At 36.8% G+C, this 18,825-nt stretch overlaps 1 long non-coding RNA gene across 1 annotated transcript; it reads left to right on the plus strand.

The window, feature by feature from the left end:
- The first annotated feature begins 503 nt into the window (after positions 1 to 503).
- On the plus strand, positions 504 to 18,784 carry LOC121396893. Its single transcript, XR_005963249.1, has 3 exons — positions 504 to 610; positions 18,074 to 18,177; positions 18,723 to 18,784. It is a non-coding gene; the product is annotated as an uncharacterized LOC121396893 (long non-coding RNA).
- Positions 18,785 to 18,825: the final 41 nt, after the last annotated feature.

Below are 18,825 nucleotides of genomic sequence, written 5' to 3' on the forward strand. Positions count from 1 at the left end.
TTATACATTTAAAACAACAACAATATGTGTTTACTGCTGAACTATTAACTCGATTTAATTCGTGAGTCGAATATCGAGGGTTAATTAACCCTTGATATTCGACCCTTGATACATCTGCATCTTGTGATTTTAGAGAAACCTCTAAAACCGCTAATATGAGACTGTTGATAAATAGGCACCTATGCCTATTGTAAGAAATTGCCATCTTGATTTTGTTATTTAATATGAAAGCTGTTGTTCAGGGAACTTACATGAAGCCCTGATTATCATAACAAAGGTTTTCCTGTGATTACTAAGGTCTATGTCTGCTGTGGGGACCATAAAACTGATTGTGTATGCGAGAGAACTTGCTCAACAGGATGTAGGCAAGTTGGGGGTTTATCACAGCATCTTGGCAGTTTCCCAACTGTGGGGGCAGGTGAGAACCCAGGATAAAAGAACACTGGACAAATGTGAAGGGGAGCTGGGCAGCTGAGGGAGCTGGGCAGCTGAGAGGAGGCAGCTGGAGAGCTGGAGAAGCCAAAGGAGCCTGGGACAAGCCAACATGTGAGGAATGAAGACCAGAGGGGAAGGCAGAGATGAAGCCGAACTCTATTCCCCTGCCTTTTTGGTAACAACTATGTAGACTTGTGTAATGTGTAACTGTAAATATTGTAATTTTTGTTTAGTCTAAGGGGCCGATTCATGAAGCTCGAGTGAAGGATTCGAATTAAAAAAACTTCGAATTTCGAAGTGTTTTTTGGGCTACTTCGACCATCGAATGGGCTACTTCGACCTTCGACTACGACTACGAATCGAACGATTCGAACTAAAAATCGTTCGACTATTCGACCATTCGATAGTCGAAGTACTGTCTCTTTAAAAAAAACTTCGACCCCCTAGTTCGGCAGCTAAAAGCTACCGAACTCAATGTTAGCCTATGGGGAAGGTCCCCATAGGCTTGCCTAAGTAGTTTTTTTTGATCGAAGGATATTCCTTCAATCGTTGGATTAAAATCCTTCGAATCGTTCGATTCGAAGGATTTAATCGTTCGATCGAACGAATAATACTTTGATCGTTCGATCGTAGGATTTGCGCTAAATCCTTCGACTTCGATATTCAAAGTCGAAGGATTTTAGTTCCTAGTCGAATATCGAGGGTTAATTAACCCTCGATATTCGACCCTTCATACATCTGCCCCTAAGTGTAATCATTAATGTAGAACAATTAATTGATTTATTTTACAATACATCACTTTACTATACGCTCATTGGTGTGGATTCATTGTCTGCTTGCTCAAAAGAACCAGAAACCCTAGTAAGTGGGTTGAGGTATATTATTAATATTGATATATTATTATTAATTTATATTAATATTGATATATACTATATATAGAAACTTACAAATGGTGAGCCAGGTAGGAGTTCAATGTATGGCATTTAATCCATATTTATGAGTGTGTAATATTGTGTAGTAAATTAATTGATTGTTTTGTGTTGTTTTAATTGTTGTTAAAATAATCATGGAGGTTTTTGCTAAAAAGATGGCCATGGTCAAATGCTCAGGACAGATTGTTAAATGTATGCAGGGATCTCCAGATCCATGGGCTAAGGCTCAAGATTATGTGGCATGGGCAATTCATGACAAATCTCTGTCTAAGTCAAAGGGCAAAGGTGCACTGGTTTATGCTGCCTGTTGGATAGCAGAACAGTATAAAATCTTATCTGTGCAAAAAGGGAATCTTGAAGAAAAGGTTCATTGCTTAAATTTGTTGGTAGAGTCTCTAAAATTTTCTGTAGAAAATGCTGCTGCTATTAATGTTAGCAACCAACAAACAACTGCAGAGTACAAGCAGGTTTGCATAGAGAATGAGCAGCTCAAACAAAGGCTGAGGGATGCAGAAAGTTTGGTTGCAACCTTCAGAAAAGCAGGGGCTGATCATTCAAATTGCAAATCTGAGCTTAAACAGTTAAAGGCTCAGTTAGGAGCAAGAGATTGTGTAGTTTCTGCAGTTAAAGTAGAGAACACTGCTAAAAATGATAGAAATGTAACTGATGTGAAATGCATAAAAGACAGCAATATGAATTGTGAATTAGCAGTCAAAAGTAAAATGCTAAATGAGGATTGTTGTAGACAGGCCAAGCCTCCTATAGTGACACTGAAATGTACAGAAAATAGGACTCTGGGACAAAAGCAGGACGCTCCTAAAGTACAGGTTTACAAACCTATTCAACCCAGGAAGCAGCCTGGCAGTGATAGGGTGTTTGCCATAAAGGCTACCCACCCTGAGAAACAAAGTGTGTATAGTACAGATAGAAAATGTACACAAAAGAAAGTGTTTAGATGCTATGCATGTTACAGAGTTGGGCACATAGCAAGAAATTGTACCATGCAGTTTTACAACACAATCATAAAAATGTGTACAATGCAAATGAAAGCTGGAAGTCCTCTAGGTGGGGATTCCAAAATAAAAGCAAGAGCTGGAATACATGGATTCCCTACCATGTTCTTAAAACTCAGAATAAAAGGCTGAGTAAAGAAAACTTCACACTGAAAAATGCATGGGGAAAGTTTAAAACTGAGATTGAAAGTCTCAAATCTGAGTTTTATACATTAAAGAGATCAAATGTCAGTCAAACCAGAAGTTTAGTGGGAGGTAATTGTTCCCAACATTTAAATCGGTGCTAATGTCTTCTATGAGATTGTTTTCCAGGTAACAGGATGGCAGATCACAAAAAAGAAGAATTTCCAAAGAATTCCCTTCCCCCTTTTATCTCATGAAAAAAAAAAAAGAGTTACAGAGGACCTTCTCTATTTGTTTTTTTTTTTTACTTTGTACTTAAGGAAAAGCCTCTAAATTGATATAGTACAGTCAGGTTTAACAAATGCTAAAATATTTTTGTTTTTAATAGTTAGAAGTGCCTGCACTGTGGAGTTTTGAAATAGTTGCTGTGTTAGTTGTAGAAGGGTAAAAAGCACTGAGGCATATTTTGAATTTTTATTTTATTTTGCCTGAGTGACATGTTTTCTTTTACTCTTGGTTTAGCAGCAACATATTTATAAAATTTTTACATAGACTGCATGCTGCTTGATAACATCAGTATGTGTTTCCCAATCAAAGCAGTATTCACTCTATATATTTTTTTTTTCTTTTGACTTTTTTTTCAAAGTTTGTCTGTCATTGTTTGTAGTTTATAATTATTTGCAGTTCTCAAGGTGGGGTGTTCAAAAAAAAAAAAAACAAAAAAAAAAAGAAAAACACTCCAATATACAGTCTACATGTTAAAAGTTACTAGAGCCTTCAGCAAATGTACAAGTGTCTTACATTGATATGCATGGGGTTATTTACATAACAGATCTGCGAGAGACAGCAGTTTACTTCTTGTGTTGTTCTTTTGTTGTTAAATAACTCTTGTGGGTGTTCTGTCCCAAATGATCTCTCTTCTGATAATAATGCTAATTTCTGTTTTGTTGGGTTGTGATAATCTGGTATGAAACTGATATAGAGATACTGAGACAAAGGCGAGAAACATCTCACTAGTGATTTGGCCAAGATAGTGCTGCACACTTTAGTGTAGTGTATCTTTTGAATTTCCTGAGGCCAGTATTGGCATTACATACACACCTATCACTGAATTGAGGTTCTCTTTCCAGCTATGCTGATTAATAAAATGTGTCGCAGACATTTACACCCTACCCTAAAATAATAAAATGTTTTCCCTGTGTGGTCGCTTTAATATGAAAACTGTGGTAAGCAGAAATGTGTTGGGTGTTGCAAACACCAAAGTGCAAAGACCATGGTTTATTAAAAGTAGAGGCCTAAAATGGGATCCAGCCCAGACCTGGGTGGAGCAGGGTCAGGTGGTAAGTGGGGCACAGACAAAGCAGCGCAATAAGCTGGATATTAAACCTCTAAAAGTTGGGGTGTGGGCTCATAACTGGCTTAAGGGTTATACATTATGAGTATGAACAACTGTGAGTGTTTGTGTAATTAGGTTAAAATTCAACTCACAGTATCCCAAATTTAAAATATTTGTGAGTGTTACATCATTTAGGTCTCAATAATCCTATCACTTTCAGATCCAATACATACAGAAACAGTATATTAATGGGTGTCCCTGCATTGGCAATGCTATGCTTTTTGTTAATTTAGAGGGCTCTTTCCTTGTGAAGTCCTTCGCCCTCTAGATGGGGATTGTAAGAAATTGCCATCTTGATTTTGTTATTTAATATGAAAGCTGTTGTTCAGGGAATTTACATGAAGCCCTGATTATCATAACAAAGGTTTTCCTGTGATTACTAAGGTCTATGTCTGCTGTGGGGACCATAAAACTGATTGTGTATGCGAGAGAACTTGCTCAACAGGATGTAGGCAAGTTGGGGGTTTATCACAGCATCTTGGCAGTTGGGAGGGTTTCTGTGGGGGCAGGTGAGAACCCAGGATAAAAGAACACTGGACAAATGTGAAGGGGAGCTGGGCAGCTGAGGGAGCTGGGCAGCTGAGAGGAGGCAGCTGGAGAGCTGGAGAAGCCAGAGGAGCCTGGGACAAGCCAACATGTGAGGAATGAAGACCAGAGGGGAAGGCAGAGATGAAGCCGAACTCTATTCCCCTGCCTTTTTGGTAACAACTATGTAGACTTGTGTAATGTGTAACTGTAAATATTGTAATTTTTGTTTAGTCTAAGTGTAATCATTAATGTAGAACAATTAATTGATTTATTTTACAATACATCACTTTACTATACGCTCATTGGTGTGGATTCATTGTCTGCTTGCTCAAAAGAACCAGAAACCCTAGTAAGTGGGTTGAGGTATATTATTAATATTGATATATTATTATTAATTTATATTAATATTGATAGATACTATATATAGAAACTTACACTATTTAATGCATTTGAAATAATCCCTAAGAGCTTTTATCTCCCCCTATAAACAGGGTAAATTGTTCAAATGAAGTTAATGAGCCCCATGTAAACAAACCCATCTGGCCCTAAGCTGGAGTGTATTTTTGGATTCAGATAAGGAGCAGATACTTATATAGAAGGCCTATCTGTGTACTCCTAACTCTGTAGGAGTGACTCTGTTTACAGTGACTCTGTAAAACCAGGAGGCTGGGAACTGAGAGTAGTTTCAGCTTCATTCTTTGCCTTGTTTAGTGATATATATATATACTGTATATCTATATATATATATATATATATATATATATTTCATAATTAAAACAATATTTCTTAATTGAAACAAGCAAAATACATTTACTACAAGCTATATTCTTTGAGCCCATGATTTCCCTTTAACTTTTTGTTTTGTTTAAAATTTTGTTACTAGGCTGCCACATTACTTTGGAAAGCTATATATATATATATATATTGATATCACTAAAATTATGGTTTTGTTACATCAAACATTATAAACTGGTCTACCACACCAATCAAACCACAGCCTAGAAAACACATAATCTCTGTTTTGCCCTATTTGTGGAGCAAAATTGTCTGGATTCAGGCTTTTACAAAATTCTAATAATTAGAAGATTACAAGGCAAACGTTTATATACTGTCTTGGAGAAAGCCACATTTTTAAAAACACAGAAAGCTTGGTAAATATAGATGATTTGATTAAAAAATATATATTTACCCGACAAGGGTGCCCTTTATCGCCCCTTTTCTTTAATATCGCCATAGACCCGCTAATTAAACATTTAATCCTAAACACAACATTTAAGGGTATACAAATAGGTCAAACAAACTTAAAAGTTACAGCATTCGCAGATGATATTTTTCTATTCCTTGGGCAACCCAAAACCGACGTACCTGTATTATTAAACATCATACAAAGATTTGGGAGCATAGATTCCAAATAAATTTACATAAATCGGAAGCACTTCAACTACATCATTCAGACCCTACGGACTGGCTTCCCCACTTCCCCTTTAAGAAAACCAAAAATCACATAAAATACCTAGGGATCAAAACCCCATCACACCATAAACATCTATATACATTGAACATAAGGAAAATAATAGATGAAATACAACAAGAAACACAACAATGGAAACACCTAAACCTTACCTTCCTGGGTAGAATACATTTAATAAAAATGATCATATTCCCAAAGCTCTTATACCCAATACAAATGCTACCTTACTACATCAAACCCACGGATATCAAACGAATTAACAATATATTCTGAACCTTTATCTGGAACAGGAAACGCTCTAGGATCAGCTTGTTCAAACTGGAACAACCTAAAGCTCAAGGGGGAGTTAATCTCCCTAATATTAAAGAATATAACACCGCGGCACTACTGAGATATGCAGGAAACTGGCTCCTCCATAGAGATCAATACGCAACACCTTCCCTAGATCAATACTTAAGCAAAGACTACTCTCTTAATTACCTATTGCACGTTTCACCTACTGAAACCCCCCCAAACCTACGTGACAATCCTCTGTTCGCAGACACGTATAAAGCATGGCACACAACTAGGAAAAAACAGGGTCTATCACCATACATATCCCCATATTTATCCTGGATAGGAAACAAACAATTTCCCATAGGCATACATAACCCCATACTTTTACAGTGGAGTGACAACGGTCTTTCTATCCTCAAAGACTTACTAACGGGTGACCACTCTCCAGTTACTCAAACACAACTTACAGAGAAATTCCCATTTACCACACGACACATATTCTTGAGACTACAACTCGTTCATTTCGCATCCCATACTATAACTCAATTAAAAGATAAAGATAAGGAAGACCCACTATACAAATTATGGAAAAACTCAACGATCAAACAATCAACATCACAAATATATCAGACGATACGAACAATAATAGACATAGAAGACGAGGAAAACCCGAACTTTAAATGGACCGCAGATATCCCAGACATAACACAAATAGATATTTTAAATCATCACATAAAAATAATGAAACTACTCCCAGCGAGTAGATATCAAGAGATGACTCTCCAAATACTACATAACTCTTATCTTACCCCACTTAGAAGACATAAAATGGGAAATCTCTCCTCCAACAACTGCCTGCGCTGCCGCTCACCAAGAGCTGACTTACTACACAACCTTTGGTCATGTTCAAAACTACAAACCTTTTGGCAAGAAGTAATCACATATGGTGGGCAGATGATCGGGAAACCTATCCAATTGCGAATTGAATGGGCATTATTCAGTCATACCACATTCTATGCCCAGCTATCAAAACCTGAAAAAAACCTAATAGGCAGACTGCCTGCTGCGGCTAGGAAAACAATCTTACAACAGTGGTTGACTACGGATTCCCCATCTATATTGATAGTCAAACAAATATTACACCACCTATTCCATATGGATTGGTTGGAAGCAATAACCAGAAAAGAACACAACACAACAAAATTTTTTCACACCTGGATATCATACAGAACAACACTCCCACACCACACTAGGTATCTTACGGTTTATACATTTAGACAAACAACCTGGTACAATGAGGAGTCACTCAGAGAACACCCACTTGTGATGGAGGCATCCCAATACCTCGATAACTGGCACCGTGAACAAGTAGAACTGGTTTTTGCACCCCCCAGGAATCAGCAGATAAACAGACTACTGGCATTATGCCCATCGGGTCCCTTATAAGACCTTGTACTACATTTAGAGCTGTATGTTTTGTAAATATTGTTGGAAAAAACATTCTTGAAATCTGTTCAACTTAGATAAACACTTGTTCATGCTATATATATAACTGCAAAAAGTGAACATATGTTATATGTGTTATAAACGAATAAAAACATGTTGGAAAAAAAAAATATATATATATATATATTATCAAATTATGTCAATAGGAGGTAGTTGGCCTAGAGTGGTATGAATTAAGGTGAAGGAGAGAGATGTAGTGATATCAAAGATATCAGTGTGATTTTGCTACATACGATGTTATGCATGCAAAATTAGAGAATAGAAGTTTAAATACTAGAATAGGTATAGTTTACACTAATTTAAAAGTAAGATCATCTAAAAGTAAAAACACCTATGACCTATGAGTCACACATTAAAGTCCCTAAAAGTTTAAATAAACCTTAAGACAGATCTTAAGTTTCGCATAGTTCATTGAATGAGCGACTGAGCAAATATGTGGATAAATTATAACCTATTGTTCAAAGTATGTCGTATATATATGAATAAATATAGGAGATGCCTAAAGTGCAGAAAGAGAGAGATTATTTATGGGTAACCATGGATGTTACAGTTACAAGAGAGTGGTGCTTAAAGCTTATTGGATTATGGTGGTCAGTTCTGTTTCCAGAGGTATGGCATAACAATGGGTTTCCTGCCTCTTTATGGGGTTAATTGAGTTTTGTGTGACATTTTTGGAGATGACATTTATAAAGAGAATGTTGTGAAATATGTGATTGTTTTTTGTAATAAGAATTTGTTTGGAATATCTTTCACTTTTAAAACTAAAAAACAATGTGGAGTTTTAATATGTGCTCTTCAGAGAATGGAGGAATGAAGCAGAGAAACCAAAATGAGTTAAAGGAGCCAAAAAACTTTCACATACAAGACATGAAGTATAAAATCTTCTGATAACAGAAGGTATTTACATTCTTCATGCTATACACATAGCATTGCCTTCATACCAAAAATTCGATATTAACTCTCACATAAGGCATTATGGATTGAGATATGCAAATCACACCTTTATGTCCCTGTGGCCAACATCCAGAACCACTGGTTTTATAGCACATGTACAACCTAATAGTTCATAGCCAAATATCCAAAATTGCAGACAGCCTGTTTTGATCTTGTTAGATCTCATTAGTGCAAGATATTGCAACATGGCTTCTGAGTGGGTAGGACTTGGAGAGTAGTGAAGCAGAGAAACCAACCTGGTTAGGGTGAGATGGGCTAAAAGGAGCCACAAAGCCCTCCACATGCAAGACATGCAGAGTAAAGCCTTCTGAAAATAGAACGGAGGAGCTAATATGGACATTTCTAAAAATTCACTACTTTTGCATTCTAGTTATATATATAATAATTATATTATTATAACCTGCTTTAGTCTATCCATTTTATTTGATTTACTTCACTGGGAGTGCTGTCACCAGAATATTTCTACATTGTTTACAAAAACGGATTGGCACCCAGGCATTGATCTTAATTTCGGTGTGCGTTCCATTATATATATACACACAGCGCCACCTGAAACTGAACCTTTCAAAAACAGAACTCTAAATTTTCTCCAAGATCTTCCACTGTCCCTCAGTTATCACTCACAGTAAACAACACCACCTTTCATTCCACCTCACAGGCACACTGCCTAGGTGTTATCTTAGACTCACAACTGTCTTTTTCACCACACATTCAAACACTTGCAAAATCTTGTCGTATTCAACTGTGCAACATTGCCCGATTACGACCATATCTCAGTTCAGAATCAACTAAAACACTGATTCAGTCTCTCATCATCTCCCACCTTGATTACTGCAACTTACACCTCGCAGGTATTCCAAGTCACCTTTCACAACTCCAATCTGTTCTAAATGCGACTGCTAGACTCAACATCAGCTGCTCCCATATGCATGTCCCTTCACTGGCTCCCAATCTCCTCTAGAATCAAATTCAAATTACCAACACACACATTCAAGGCCTTTAATAATGAAGCCCCTCCCTATATTTCATCTCTGATCTCCAAATACTCTCCTTCTCGAAACCTTAGCTCTGCTTCTGATCTTCGCCTCACTTCTCCTCTGATCACTTCTGCCCATTCTCATCTACAAGACTTCTCTCGGGCTTCTGCTTTTCTCTGGAACTCTCTGCCTTGAGCTGTCAGACCTTCTCCTTCTTTCCAAACTTTCAAACACTGCTTATAGACCCACCTGTTTAAAGAAGCTTATTCAATGTACCTTAATTAATCAATCATTGCTGTATCATAAATCACAAAATTTAGTTTAACCTTTAGTTTGTAAACCTTGTTTGTTATCCAATATTTATTCCCTGTCTGTTATAACTAAGGTGAAACACTGTATATCTTGTTGGCGCTATATAAATAAATGATGATGATATATATATATATATATATATATATATATATATATATACATACAGTATATATATCTATATAGCCAAGAGAAAAACCGCACCAACCAGGAGACTTGTATAGTGAACAAAAAATAACAAGTCCCTGGTTGGAGCGTTTTTTCTCTTGGCTATAATTATTGAATATTTAAACCAGCACACAGGCATTTGCTGTTTGTTTACCGTGTGCACTGACCTACAGTTCTATAATATATATATATATATATATATATATATATATATATATATATATATATATATATATATATATATATATATATATATATAACAAACAAGGGAAAGTTGTGCTCACCACTATTTTTTAAAACCATTAGGCGGGGGTGCAATGAGGCTGTGACCACAAAATACATATAGTCAAATACAAGAGTCCTCTGCACTCAACCCATTATCAATATATTTAAGACAGCGACATTTTGTGCATACTGCTACTAAAAAATGCCTTACCCTTTAAACAAAACAGGGATTGTTTGTCCATATATTGCAATATATTTAAGCTGGCCAACTACGTCAAAGTCATCCCATATCTGGCCAGTCCTATGCTCAATTTTATCTGATTCATTAAGAATTCTATTGCTTCATTATACATTTTATAAAGGGACTAGGTTTTACCTGCAACTTACTTGCTGCTTTCAAAGTAAACCTCCATACTTGGCTGCCCTTTTATTAGACACCAGTGGGATCACCTGACTATAGCTGGGAAGGGTGGGAGCTACAACATGGAGCTGGTCACTGCTCCTGTATAACTATAACAAACAAGGGAAAGTTGTGCTCACCACTATTTTTTAAAACCATTAGACGGGGGTGCAATGAGGCTGTGACCACAAAATACATATAGTCAAATACAAGAGTCCTCTGCACTCAACCCATTATCAATATATTTAAGACAGCAACATTTTGTGCATACTGCTACTAAAAAATGTCTTACCCTTTAAACAAAACAGGGATTGTTTGTCCATATATTGCAATATATTTAAGCTGGCCAACTACATCAAAGTCATCCCATATCTGGCCAGTCCTATGCTCAATTTTATCTGATTCATTAAGAATTCTATTATATATATATACCATAGTAATGGAGGGCATACAAATAAATACACCAACTGTCTGGGTGCCAGGTGATAGTTTAGTAAGAACATCCACAGCAACGATTCAGCACTCACAGAGTTACAGATATATACACCCCTTCTATGTGATCTTTGTGATCACCATCCTCAATTCATTTATATGGCTTCAAGAAGTCAATAGCACTTCACCATAATTTGTAACAAACTAAAACTCAAATCAAGTTTACATACAGTTATAAGCTTTAGATTGGAAGCCACTGCTCTATGCAGGAATTCACTGACACAATGTACAGCAGAGGTATGAGACCTGTTATCTTTCACTGTCTCCTACAATGGAGTAGCATCTTCTCTCCTACCTCTTTCTGTTTGGGTTCCTCAAGGCTCTGTCCTGGGCCCCTTATTATTCTCTCTCTCTATCTTCCTCCCTCAGCAAACAAATCAACTTGTATGGCTTCCAATCTCTAAACTCATCTTTATGCTTACTACGCTCCTCTACTGACCTGCTACTCAACTCTTCTCTCATTACCTCCTCACATGCTCGTACATAAGAATTAACAAGGGCTGCACCCCTCCTCTGGAATTTTCTTCCATGGTCTGTCCAACTTTCCCCCAACCTTTCTGCTTTTAATAAATCTCTTAAAATGCACTTATTTAAATAAGCCTACCCTCAATCTGCTTAACTACCAAATGCCATTCCACATACAGTACTACATCTCTTACCCACTTAATTCTGATCTTGCCCATTCCCATACCTTGTGTCTTATTCCCTTCCCTTTAGATTGTAAGCCCTTTTGCACAGGGCCTTCTTCACCTTTTGTTCATATATACTTGTGTATAAACACATTTACTTTACAGCGCTGTGCAATATGTTGGCATTCTAAAAAAACATGTTATTAATAATAATAATAATGCTTGGGACCTGGGGTTTTCTGGATAAGGGATCTACTAAAATCATTTAAACATTAAATAAATCCAATAGTATTGTTCTGCCTCTAATAAGGATCTATTATATCTTAGCTAGGATCAAGTGTAAGGTACTGTTTTATTAAAACAAAACCATTTTTAAAAATTTGAATTATTTGATTAAAGTGGAGTCTATGGGAGATTGTCTTCCTGTAATTTGGAGCTTTCTGGATAATGGGTATTCGGATAACGGATCCCATACCTGTATTAGGTAAAGACTTTGTTACTTAAGGTATCTCGAACCTAGAACAATCCCCCAAGGTCCCAGCTTCCGCTCACCCTTCTGCCTAAAACCACCACCTTTCTATTTGGGAGGAGCCCTCCGCTAGTGATGTGCGGGCCGGCCCGATACCCAGGGAAATCCCGACCCGCACATCACTACCCTCCACTACTCAAATGCTGCCTGGTCTTATAGTGAGAGGACCAAGGGGAAAGTTCTGGGCAGGCAAATGTGAACTAGAGGAACTGGGAACAAGGAACATGGTCAAGGGACAGGCTGAGTCAATAACAATTGGGCAGAGCAGTACTAAATCAGGAGACTAGAGAATAGTCAGGGTCACAGCCCAGGTCAATAACACCAATATTGCAGTACAGTTACAGGATCCAAGAGAGTAGTCAATAAATGGGCAAAGGTCAGGACAGGCAGAAAACTAGGGATGGTTAGGGACAGGCAAGATCAGGGACAGATAAGACTACTAGAAATCACACCCAGGAACTTTGAAAATAGAGCGACTGAAAAAAGTACATTGCAGCTTCGAATATTTGAATTTTCACACCAAGCGTGATAACATCATGCCACACGTCAACGTAACAAGACGCCAGCATCAATCCCGTGCATCAAACCCAGAAGCAGCAGCGTGTTTAGCTGCCGCACCACCGCTAGACTAACAGGTATTCTCAAAGACATTCAGTAAATGAAGTCACATTCAAAGGCATAAGAGATCATATCCTTATGTACTGTATATACCAAGTGTACCAGTACAGCTTATATTAACTCTCTGTATTTTAATTCAAGCTATAATGTTAAAGAAAATTCCAGTGTGAGCACCAAACTGAAATAAGCACATTTTGTATTGGATGTTTAAATAGTTCACATGTGTTGATACACAGACCAAAAAAGAAGGAAAACAATAACAAAACTCAACATTTTACAGCGTGTCACTTCTATGAGACAAAACCACATTGAAATGATTTGTACAGATGGATTATGTTACTATCTGGCTCTTTATAGTACACACACTAAAGTAATCAGCATTGTGCTCTCGCTAAGTGGAAATAACATTTCTTGGTACAGAATGTTTCTGTGTTGCCAGTTTCATAGCAATGGAATAAAGGGCAATGCATTTTGAGACAGGTTTGTACCAAAAAGGAACTAAAGTACAGGTCAAATTGTGGTTATTCAGATAGAACATAAACAGACATGATGTATAAGTATTGCATCCAATAGTAACCAACTTCTTTTGCAGTGTCTCATAAACACAAATACATTTCAGAAAGAGAACTTACCAATAGTACTAAAGCATCTAGTTCGGTCACATAAAAAAAATGCTTTTATTTGTTCAAATACCTGCTCCCCTTGTAACAAAAGTTAAAAATAAAAGTTAAAATACAGTCCACTGTAAATTAAAAATGGAGTTATTTTTAATTATTTTATAACATAAAACTGCAACATGCAGTAACAGTTCAGGTTAAAAAAAAAAATACATGTCCTTATATGCAAGCCTTTACTCAATGTCCACCTATTTTTTGGTTTACATAAACCAGAGGCAGGCAAAAATGTTTCATCTGCTACTGTTTCTAATTTGTGTCTGAATAGGAAAATGTCCTTCACATACACATAAAAGAAAACCTTGTCACAATTAAAAATGAAATTGTATTTGTTCTAGTTTCAGCAGATGCTCTAAAGTCTTCTAGAAGCCATCTTGATGAATACTCATGCAGTGAGTTTAGTAGGATACTCGTATATTTAAAAATTATCATATCCTATTTACACACCTCTTCCAAAAGTTAGCAATCTCAAATTGAACAAGCTTACATGAAATTTTTTTTGCACTTAGTTTCATAAACTCCTTCTCTTTATTGGTGTGCAGGAGACGTGACTTGTCTGTGCTTTAAAAAGAAATCCTTCCATGCTTCCGTACTTGGGAGGATATTCTGCTGAATATTATGATATTTCATGGAGGCATTGTTTGATACAGGACATTTAGCATCTCCAATAAGTTTTGGGCCCTTCTCAGTAAAGGAAAATCTAGTTTAGAGGCTATTGAGGAATGCAAATGCAGTGTGCAAAGTGCAATTTCAGATGCAGAGCACCATGTTTTCCTACTATAATGCCATGCTTAAATTTATACTCAGTGTATTAATAGCAAATCAATTGTGCTTGCATTTTAAAACTTGCAATTACCATTTTCACAATGGGGGTTGCATTTCTTTTTATAAAACAGCCTGGTGTACCTATTGATGCAATCCACTATGAGAACCTGGGAAACTGCCAGTCTAGGGTGGTAGTAACTCCAGGGTACCCAGTATTTGTGCATCATTGATTAAAAGAGGCAGGAAAGACTCATTGGCACATGTTGCAGTGCAGGAACATGTCTGGTCAAAGTACCTTAATGAGTATGTTGTATACAGTATGTCCAAATATGTTAGAATGCACAACCTTACATGTATCTACCTTAAATCTCATCTGCCAGTTAGAAGCTCCAAACATCACTTGTCCAGACATCATTGCAAGGATTTTGTTTAGCTTCATAGTTTTGTATCATTTGCACATACAGATTCATTGCTTTAAACACAATGCTCTAAAAGTAGCCCCAGTACAGTACTTTAAATAAGAATGCTGTTTAGAGAAATAAACTGGTTAAAGCAATATTTATGTATACAAAAAGTACTATTTACAGTATGTAGAACTGTATAAAAGCAGTGTGAATCTCTAGGTAGACATTTTCTCACTGTCCTACATTTTTCAGCTTGTAAATTTCAATTTTCTTTTTGGAAATCTTCATAAAAGGTGCCAAAGTTTCCCCTTAATGATTGCCTAAGCATGAAATCTTGAGCAGTCATAACTGGGCTCCTAAGATACATGGCAGCTCCATATGTAGATTCTTGCAGGGGTGGGGTACCCATGGGTTCCTGCAGGTTACTCACAAAATAGCAGGTAATGTGCAGGTTGCAGGTAGCACTTTTGGCTTCAGGTATAGATGTGCATATAGATGTGGGTCTGTGGGTTTTATTTATAGCAAGTTTTACTCATTTTAAAAAATGTTTTCTGCCCTGCTCACTTCTGATGATGTCATGTCTGGTTTACAACAACAGCGCTTCCTTTTCATGGTGGTCAGTGTGTCCCAGATTGGGTTGTAGTTGCAGGTCGGATTCAAGTGGGTAAAAATGCAGGTCGCGGGTCCGGGTGTAGGTTTCAAAAATTGGTCTCTAATAGGACTCTAATATGGCCTGCTATTTCTCAACGGTTTATACCATTTTAAATAAAACCTTAGGGGGGTTCTTTTTAAGAAACGAAAACTTTTGGATAGTGATCTGGGCGCTTCTTTCAGCCCAGATTAAGGAGATTCCTATCTGCATTCTTGTTAACTGTTTTCACTATAAGTGCTCTGGAATTTGTGTTTTTTTAGAAAAGATAGCTCTTCAATTCAGTCAGTTAAAATAGAATTGAGACCACAGTCCCAGAAGTACTGACTTCTCTCTCTTTGTGGGGTCCCGCAGTTAGTCAAATGATCAGCTAGAAAACACGGGACTTCTCCACCCATCTACAATTTCCTTTTCCTACCTTTTCTTGGAATCAGAGATATTAATAATTGCACTGTAATTGATTTATAAGTGAATTGATCACAATCTGTTGGCACTTTATCACCCTTATTGGTGTTTTAGCTGATTTTTAATAATTCAACAATCGTTAATACTAAATGAATTGGTTATGAATTACAAATTACAAATCATACACAATATTTAAATGAAAATTTAATTGAGTCCTAGTTTCACTTTATTTAAGAAATATATCACTTAACAAAAATTTAATAAACCTCAATTCAGATTAATTTTTTTTTTTTTTTTTTAATCTATTCAAGTCAAGCACTTGCACTTTGTGGGACTACTTATTAAGTGGGGAACCAATATATATAGAATCACGGGATCAAATGGTTTAATTGAATTTCGAAAGATATAGTGATAATTATTTACTTGTGTGTTTTTCCTGATCAAAAAGACGGGGATACTTTCTTTCTTTTCTCCTATATAAAGGACTCTAATATGGTTTGGAATAATAAACATTATTTCAAAAATGTTGATGGCCCTTTAGCTGACAAGCTATTTTATGTTAAATGTCCAAATAAGTGTCTTCAGAAATTCCTAGAAAGAAACAGATATTCACCCTGCACAAAAGGGGGGAATGGAAAATACAAAGCACAACACTATTTGATTAATGTAAGCCTTGTCAGAATCTCAAGATACATTTGTCACAAATATGCACGCCAGCTGTCACAGAAGGCAAGCCTCAAAGGATAAAGATTGCTAAAAATATTAGAAAATAATTCATTGGGGGTGGGAAAGTAGTGAGACATTATCCTTTACACAAAGACAATCAATAGATTTTCTGTATCCATTTACCAGTTAAAAATGTTTCTGCTTTAAGCAGCTGCTGGCTTATATGCTGGCTTCTTATCCCAAACCCCAAAAAATGTTCAAATAAAGAAAAGGCATCATTGGTCAAAACCATGAATTATGGTTTACTGAGGTAATGCACTCAGACACATGTAAATGGTCATACATTTCTATTTGGAGTGCAGATGGCAGGCTCCTGAACCATAACCTGTCAGCATTTTCTAATGTTCCAGAAGTTTAGCCTCTCATACAGATGTGTACAGTACTTCTAACGACTGACCCAGTAACACTGGATATTAGGCAAAGATCAATGTACAAATTCTTACATATAGCTCAAGCTATGATCTTCCAGTTCCTCCTGCTCATGTCCTGAACTCTGTAAAGAGCCAAGGGCTAGGCTGATCTAGGAGCCATAATGTAGACTGCACTGGGTCAGTCTTACCAGCTGTAGGATCCAATCTGGAGCATTATGGTGATTTTCACAGTGTTCAAGCAGAACAGCAGTTATTTCTTTCTGAACCCTATATGCTAATGTAGGGGGCATCTTTGGGCATGACGCCGGAGTGTGTCTAATCCGTCCAATCGGTTTAAGCCCAGCTCTCGCTACTGTAACTAAGAAGAACCATATACATTGGTCTAAAAGAAAGCATGAGCCAGACATGAGTCCATTTTTACTATACAAGTTCCATGGCTAGTCAGATAGTAAGCAGTTTGACCACACATATGTGTTTGATCACACTGATAGGTCTACAAACTAATAGGCCAGATCTGTCCTTATATCATTTGTGGCATAATCTGTCCTCATACCAGTTGTGGCATAATCATGATCCAAAGCAAAATGTATTTTGCACTTAACACTTTGCCCCATGCAAATTGTTGGTAATCTCCTACCATGCAGTCTTTAAGCTCTCGAAACAAAGTCTAAAGTGCTGCCACTTTCTCTGTATACAGTGTTGCCTGAAGCAATGCATGCAGGGTGCATAGTACATATTTAGTTCTTGAAGGGCTAGGTGCTAGTGATTAGTGCAGGGGGCTATTTTGCAACCCTTAGCATTCCTGCACCTGCCCTTTCTTTTGTCTTTTTCCTGCTTAATAGAAGAGAAATCAAGATAACCAGAGGCATTCTAGAGGAAACTAGAGGTATAAACCTTTCTTAGTGTACTAACACACCCTTATGCTACTGTGTAATCATTGTTTTTCACTAAAATCGTATGTGAGTCAAGTCAAAAGACACCAAAAGACAACAGTATTGTAAATCTTTAGAACCCAACAAATTATTCTGAAAGTCTGTCTACATCTGTATTCTATTACTTCCTTGGCCTGGACGGTTCAATTCACTTTTATTTTGACAGGATAAAAATCTCCCTTGCTGCTATGTATGTAGTAGATCAAAAAGTGAAAATCCAATTAAGAAGATGGACACTTCTGTAATTTGAAACATCATTCAAGGGATGAGGTAATACAGTTCTATGTATATATATTGTTCCACTGAACGTTACTGAACAATGTAATGAAATCCTCAGCATTAATTCATCTGTATCTCATTTTTAGATATTAGGGAAGTATGTGCTGCTGTTGGTTGACATGCCATTTAGAATATAGCAATGCAAGACAATAGGGCTCATTTACTAAAGCAAGTGCAATGTGCAGGGTGATTTTGGCTACAATTCATCCAGCCTTTTTACCCCATGCAGTGTTTTCCTCACAATTGCACACCATTGCTTCTGCATGTGGATCCGTGCCTGGAACAATAGCTTGAGCGCTCTCTCTCTATCATATCTATCATATCTATCTATCTATCTATCTGTCTATCATCTATCTATCATATCTATCTATCGGTTTGAAAATTTTGAAAACATACTCCCCTTTTCTCTGTAATAATAAAACAGTACCTTGTACTTGATCCCAACTAAGATAATTATATTGGTTTTATTTAATGTTTAAATTATTTTAAAATAATTAAAGTTAAAAAAACTTTTTTTTACTCATCTTTCTATTTAGGTCCTCTCCTATTCATGTCTTAACTGGTCTCAGAGTACCACTCTCTACATCAGGGATCCCCAACTTTTGGAACCCAGGAGCAACATTCAGAAGTAAAAGGAGT

This window comes from Xenopus laevis, chromosome 8L (assembly GCF_017654675.1).
Source record: "Xenopus laevis strain J_2021 chromosome 8L, Xenopus_laevis_v10.1, whole genome shotgun sequence".
Classification (NCBI taxonomy): Eukaryota; Metazoa; Chordata; class Amphibia; order Anura; family Pipidae; genus Xenopus; species Xenopus laevis.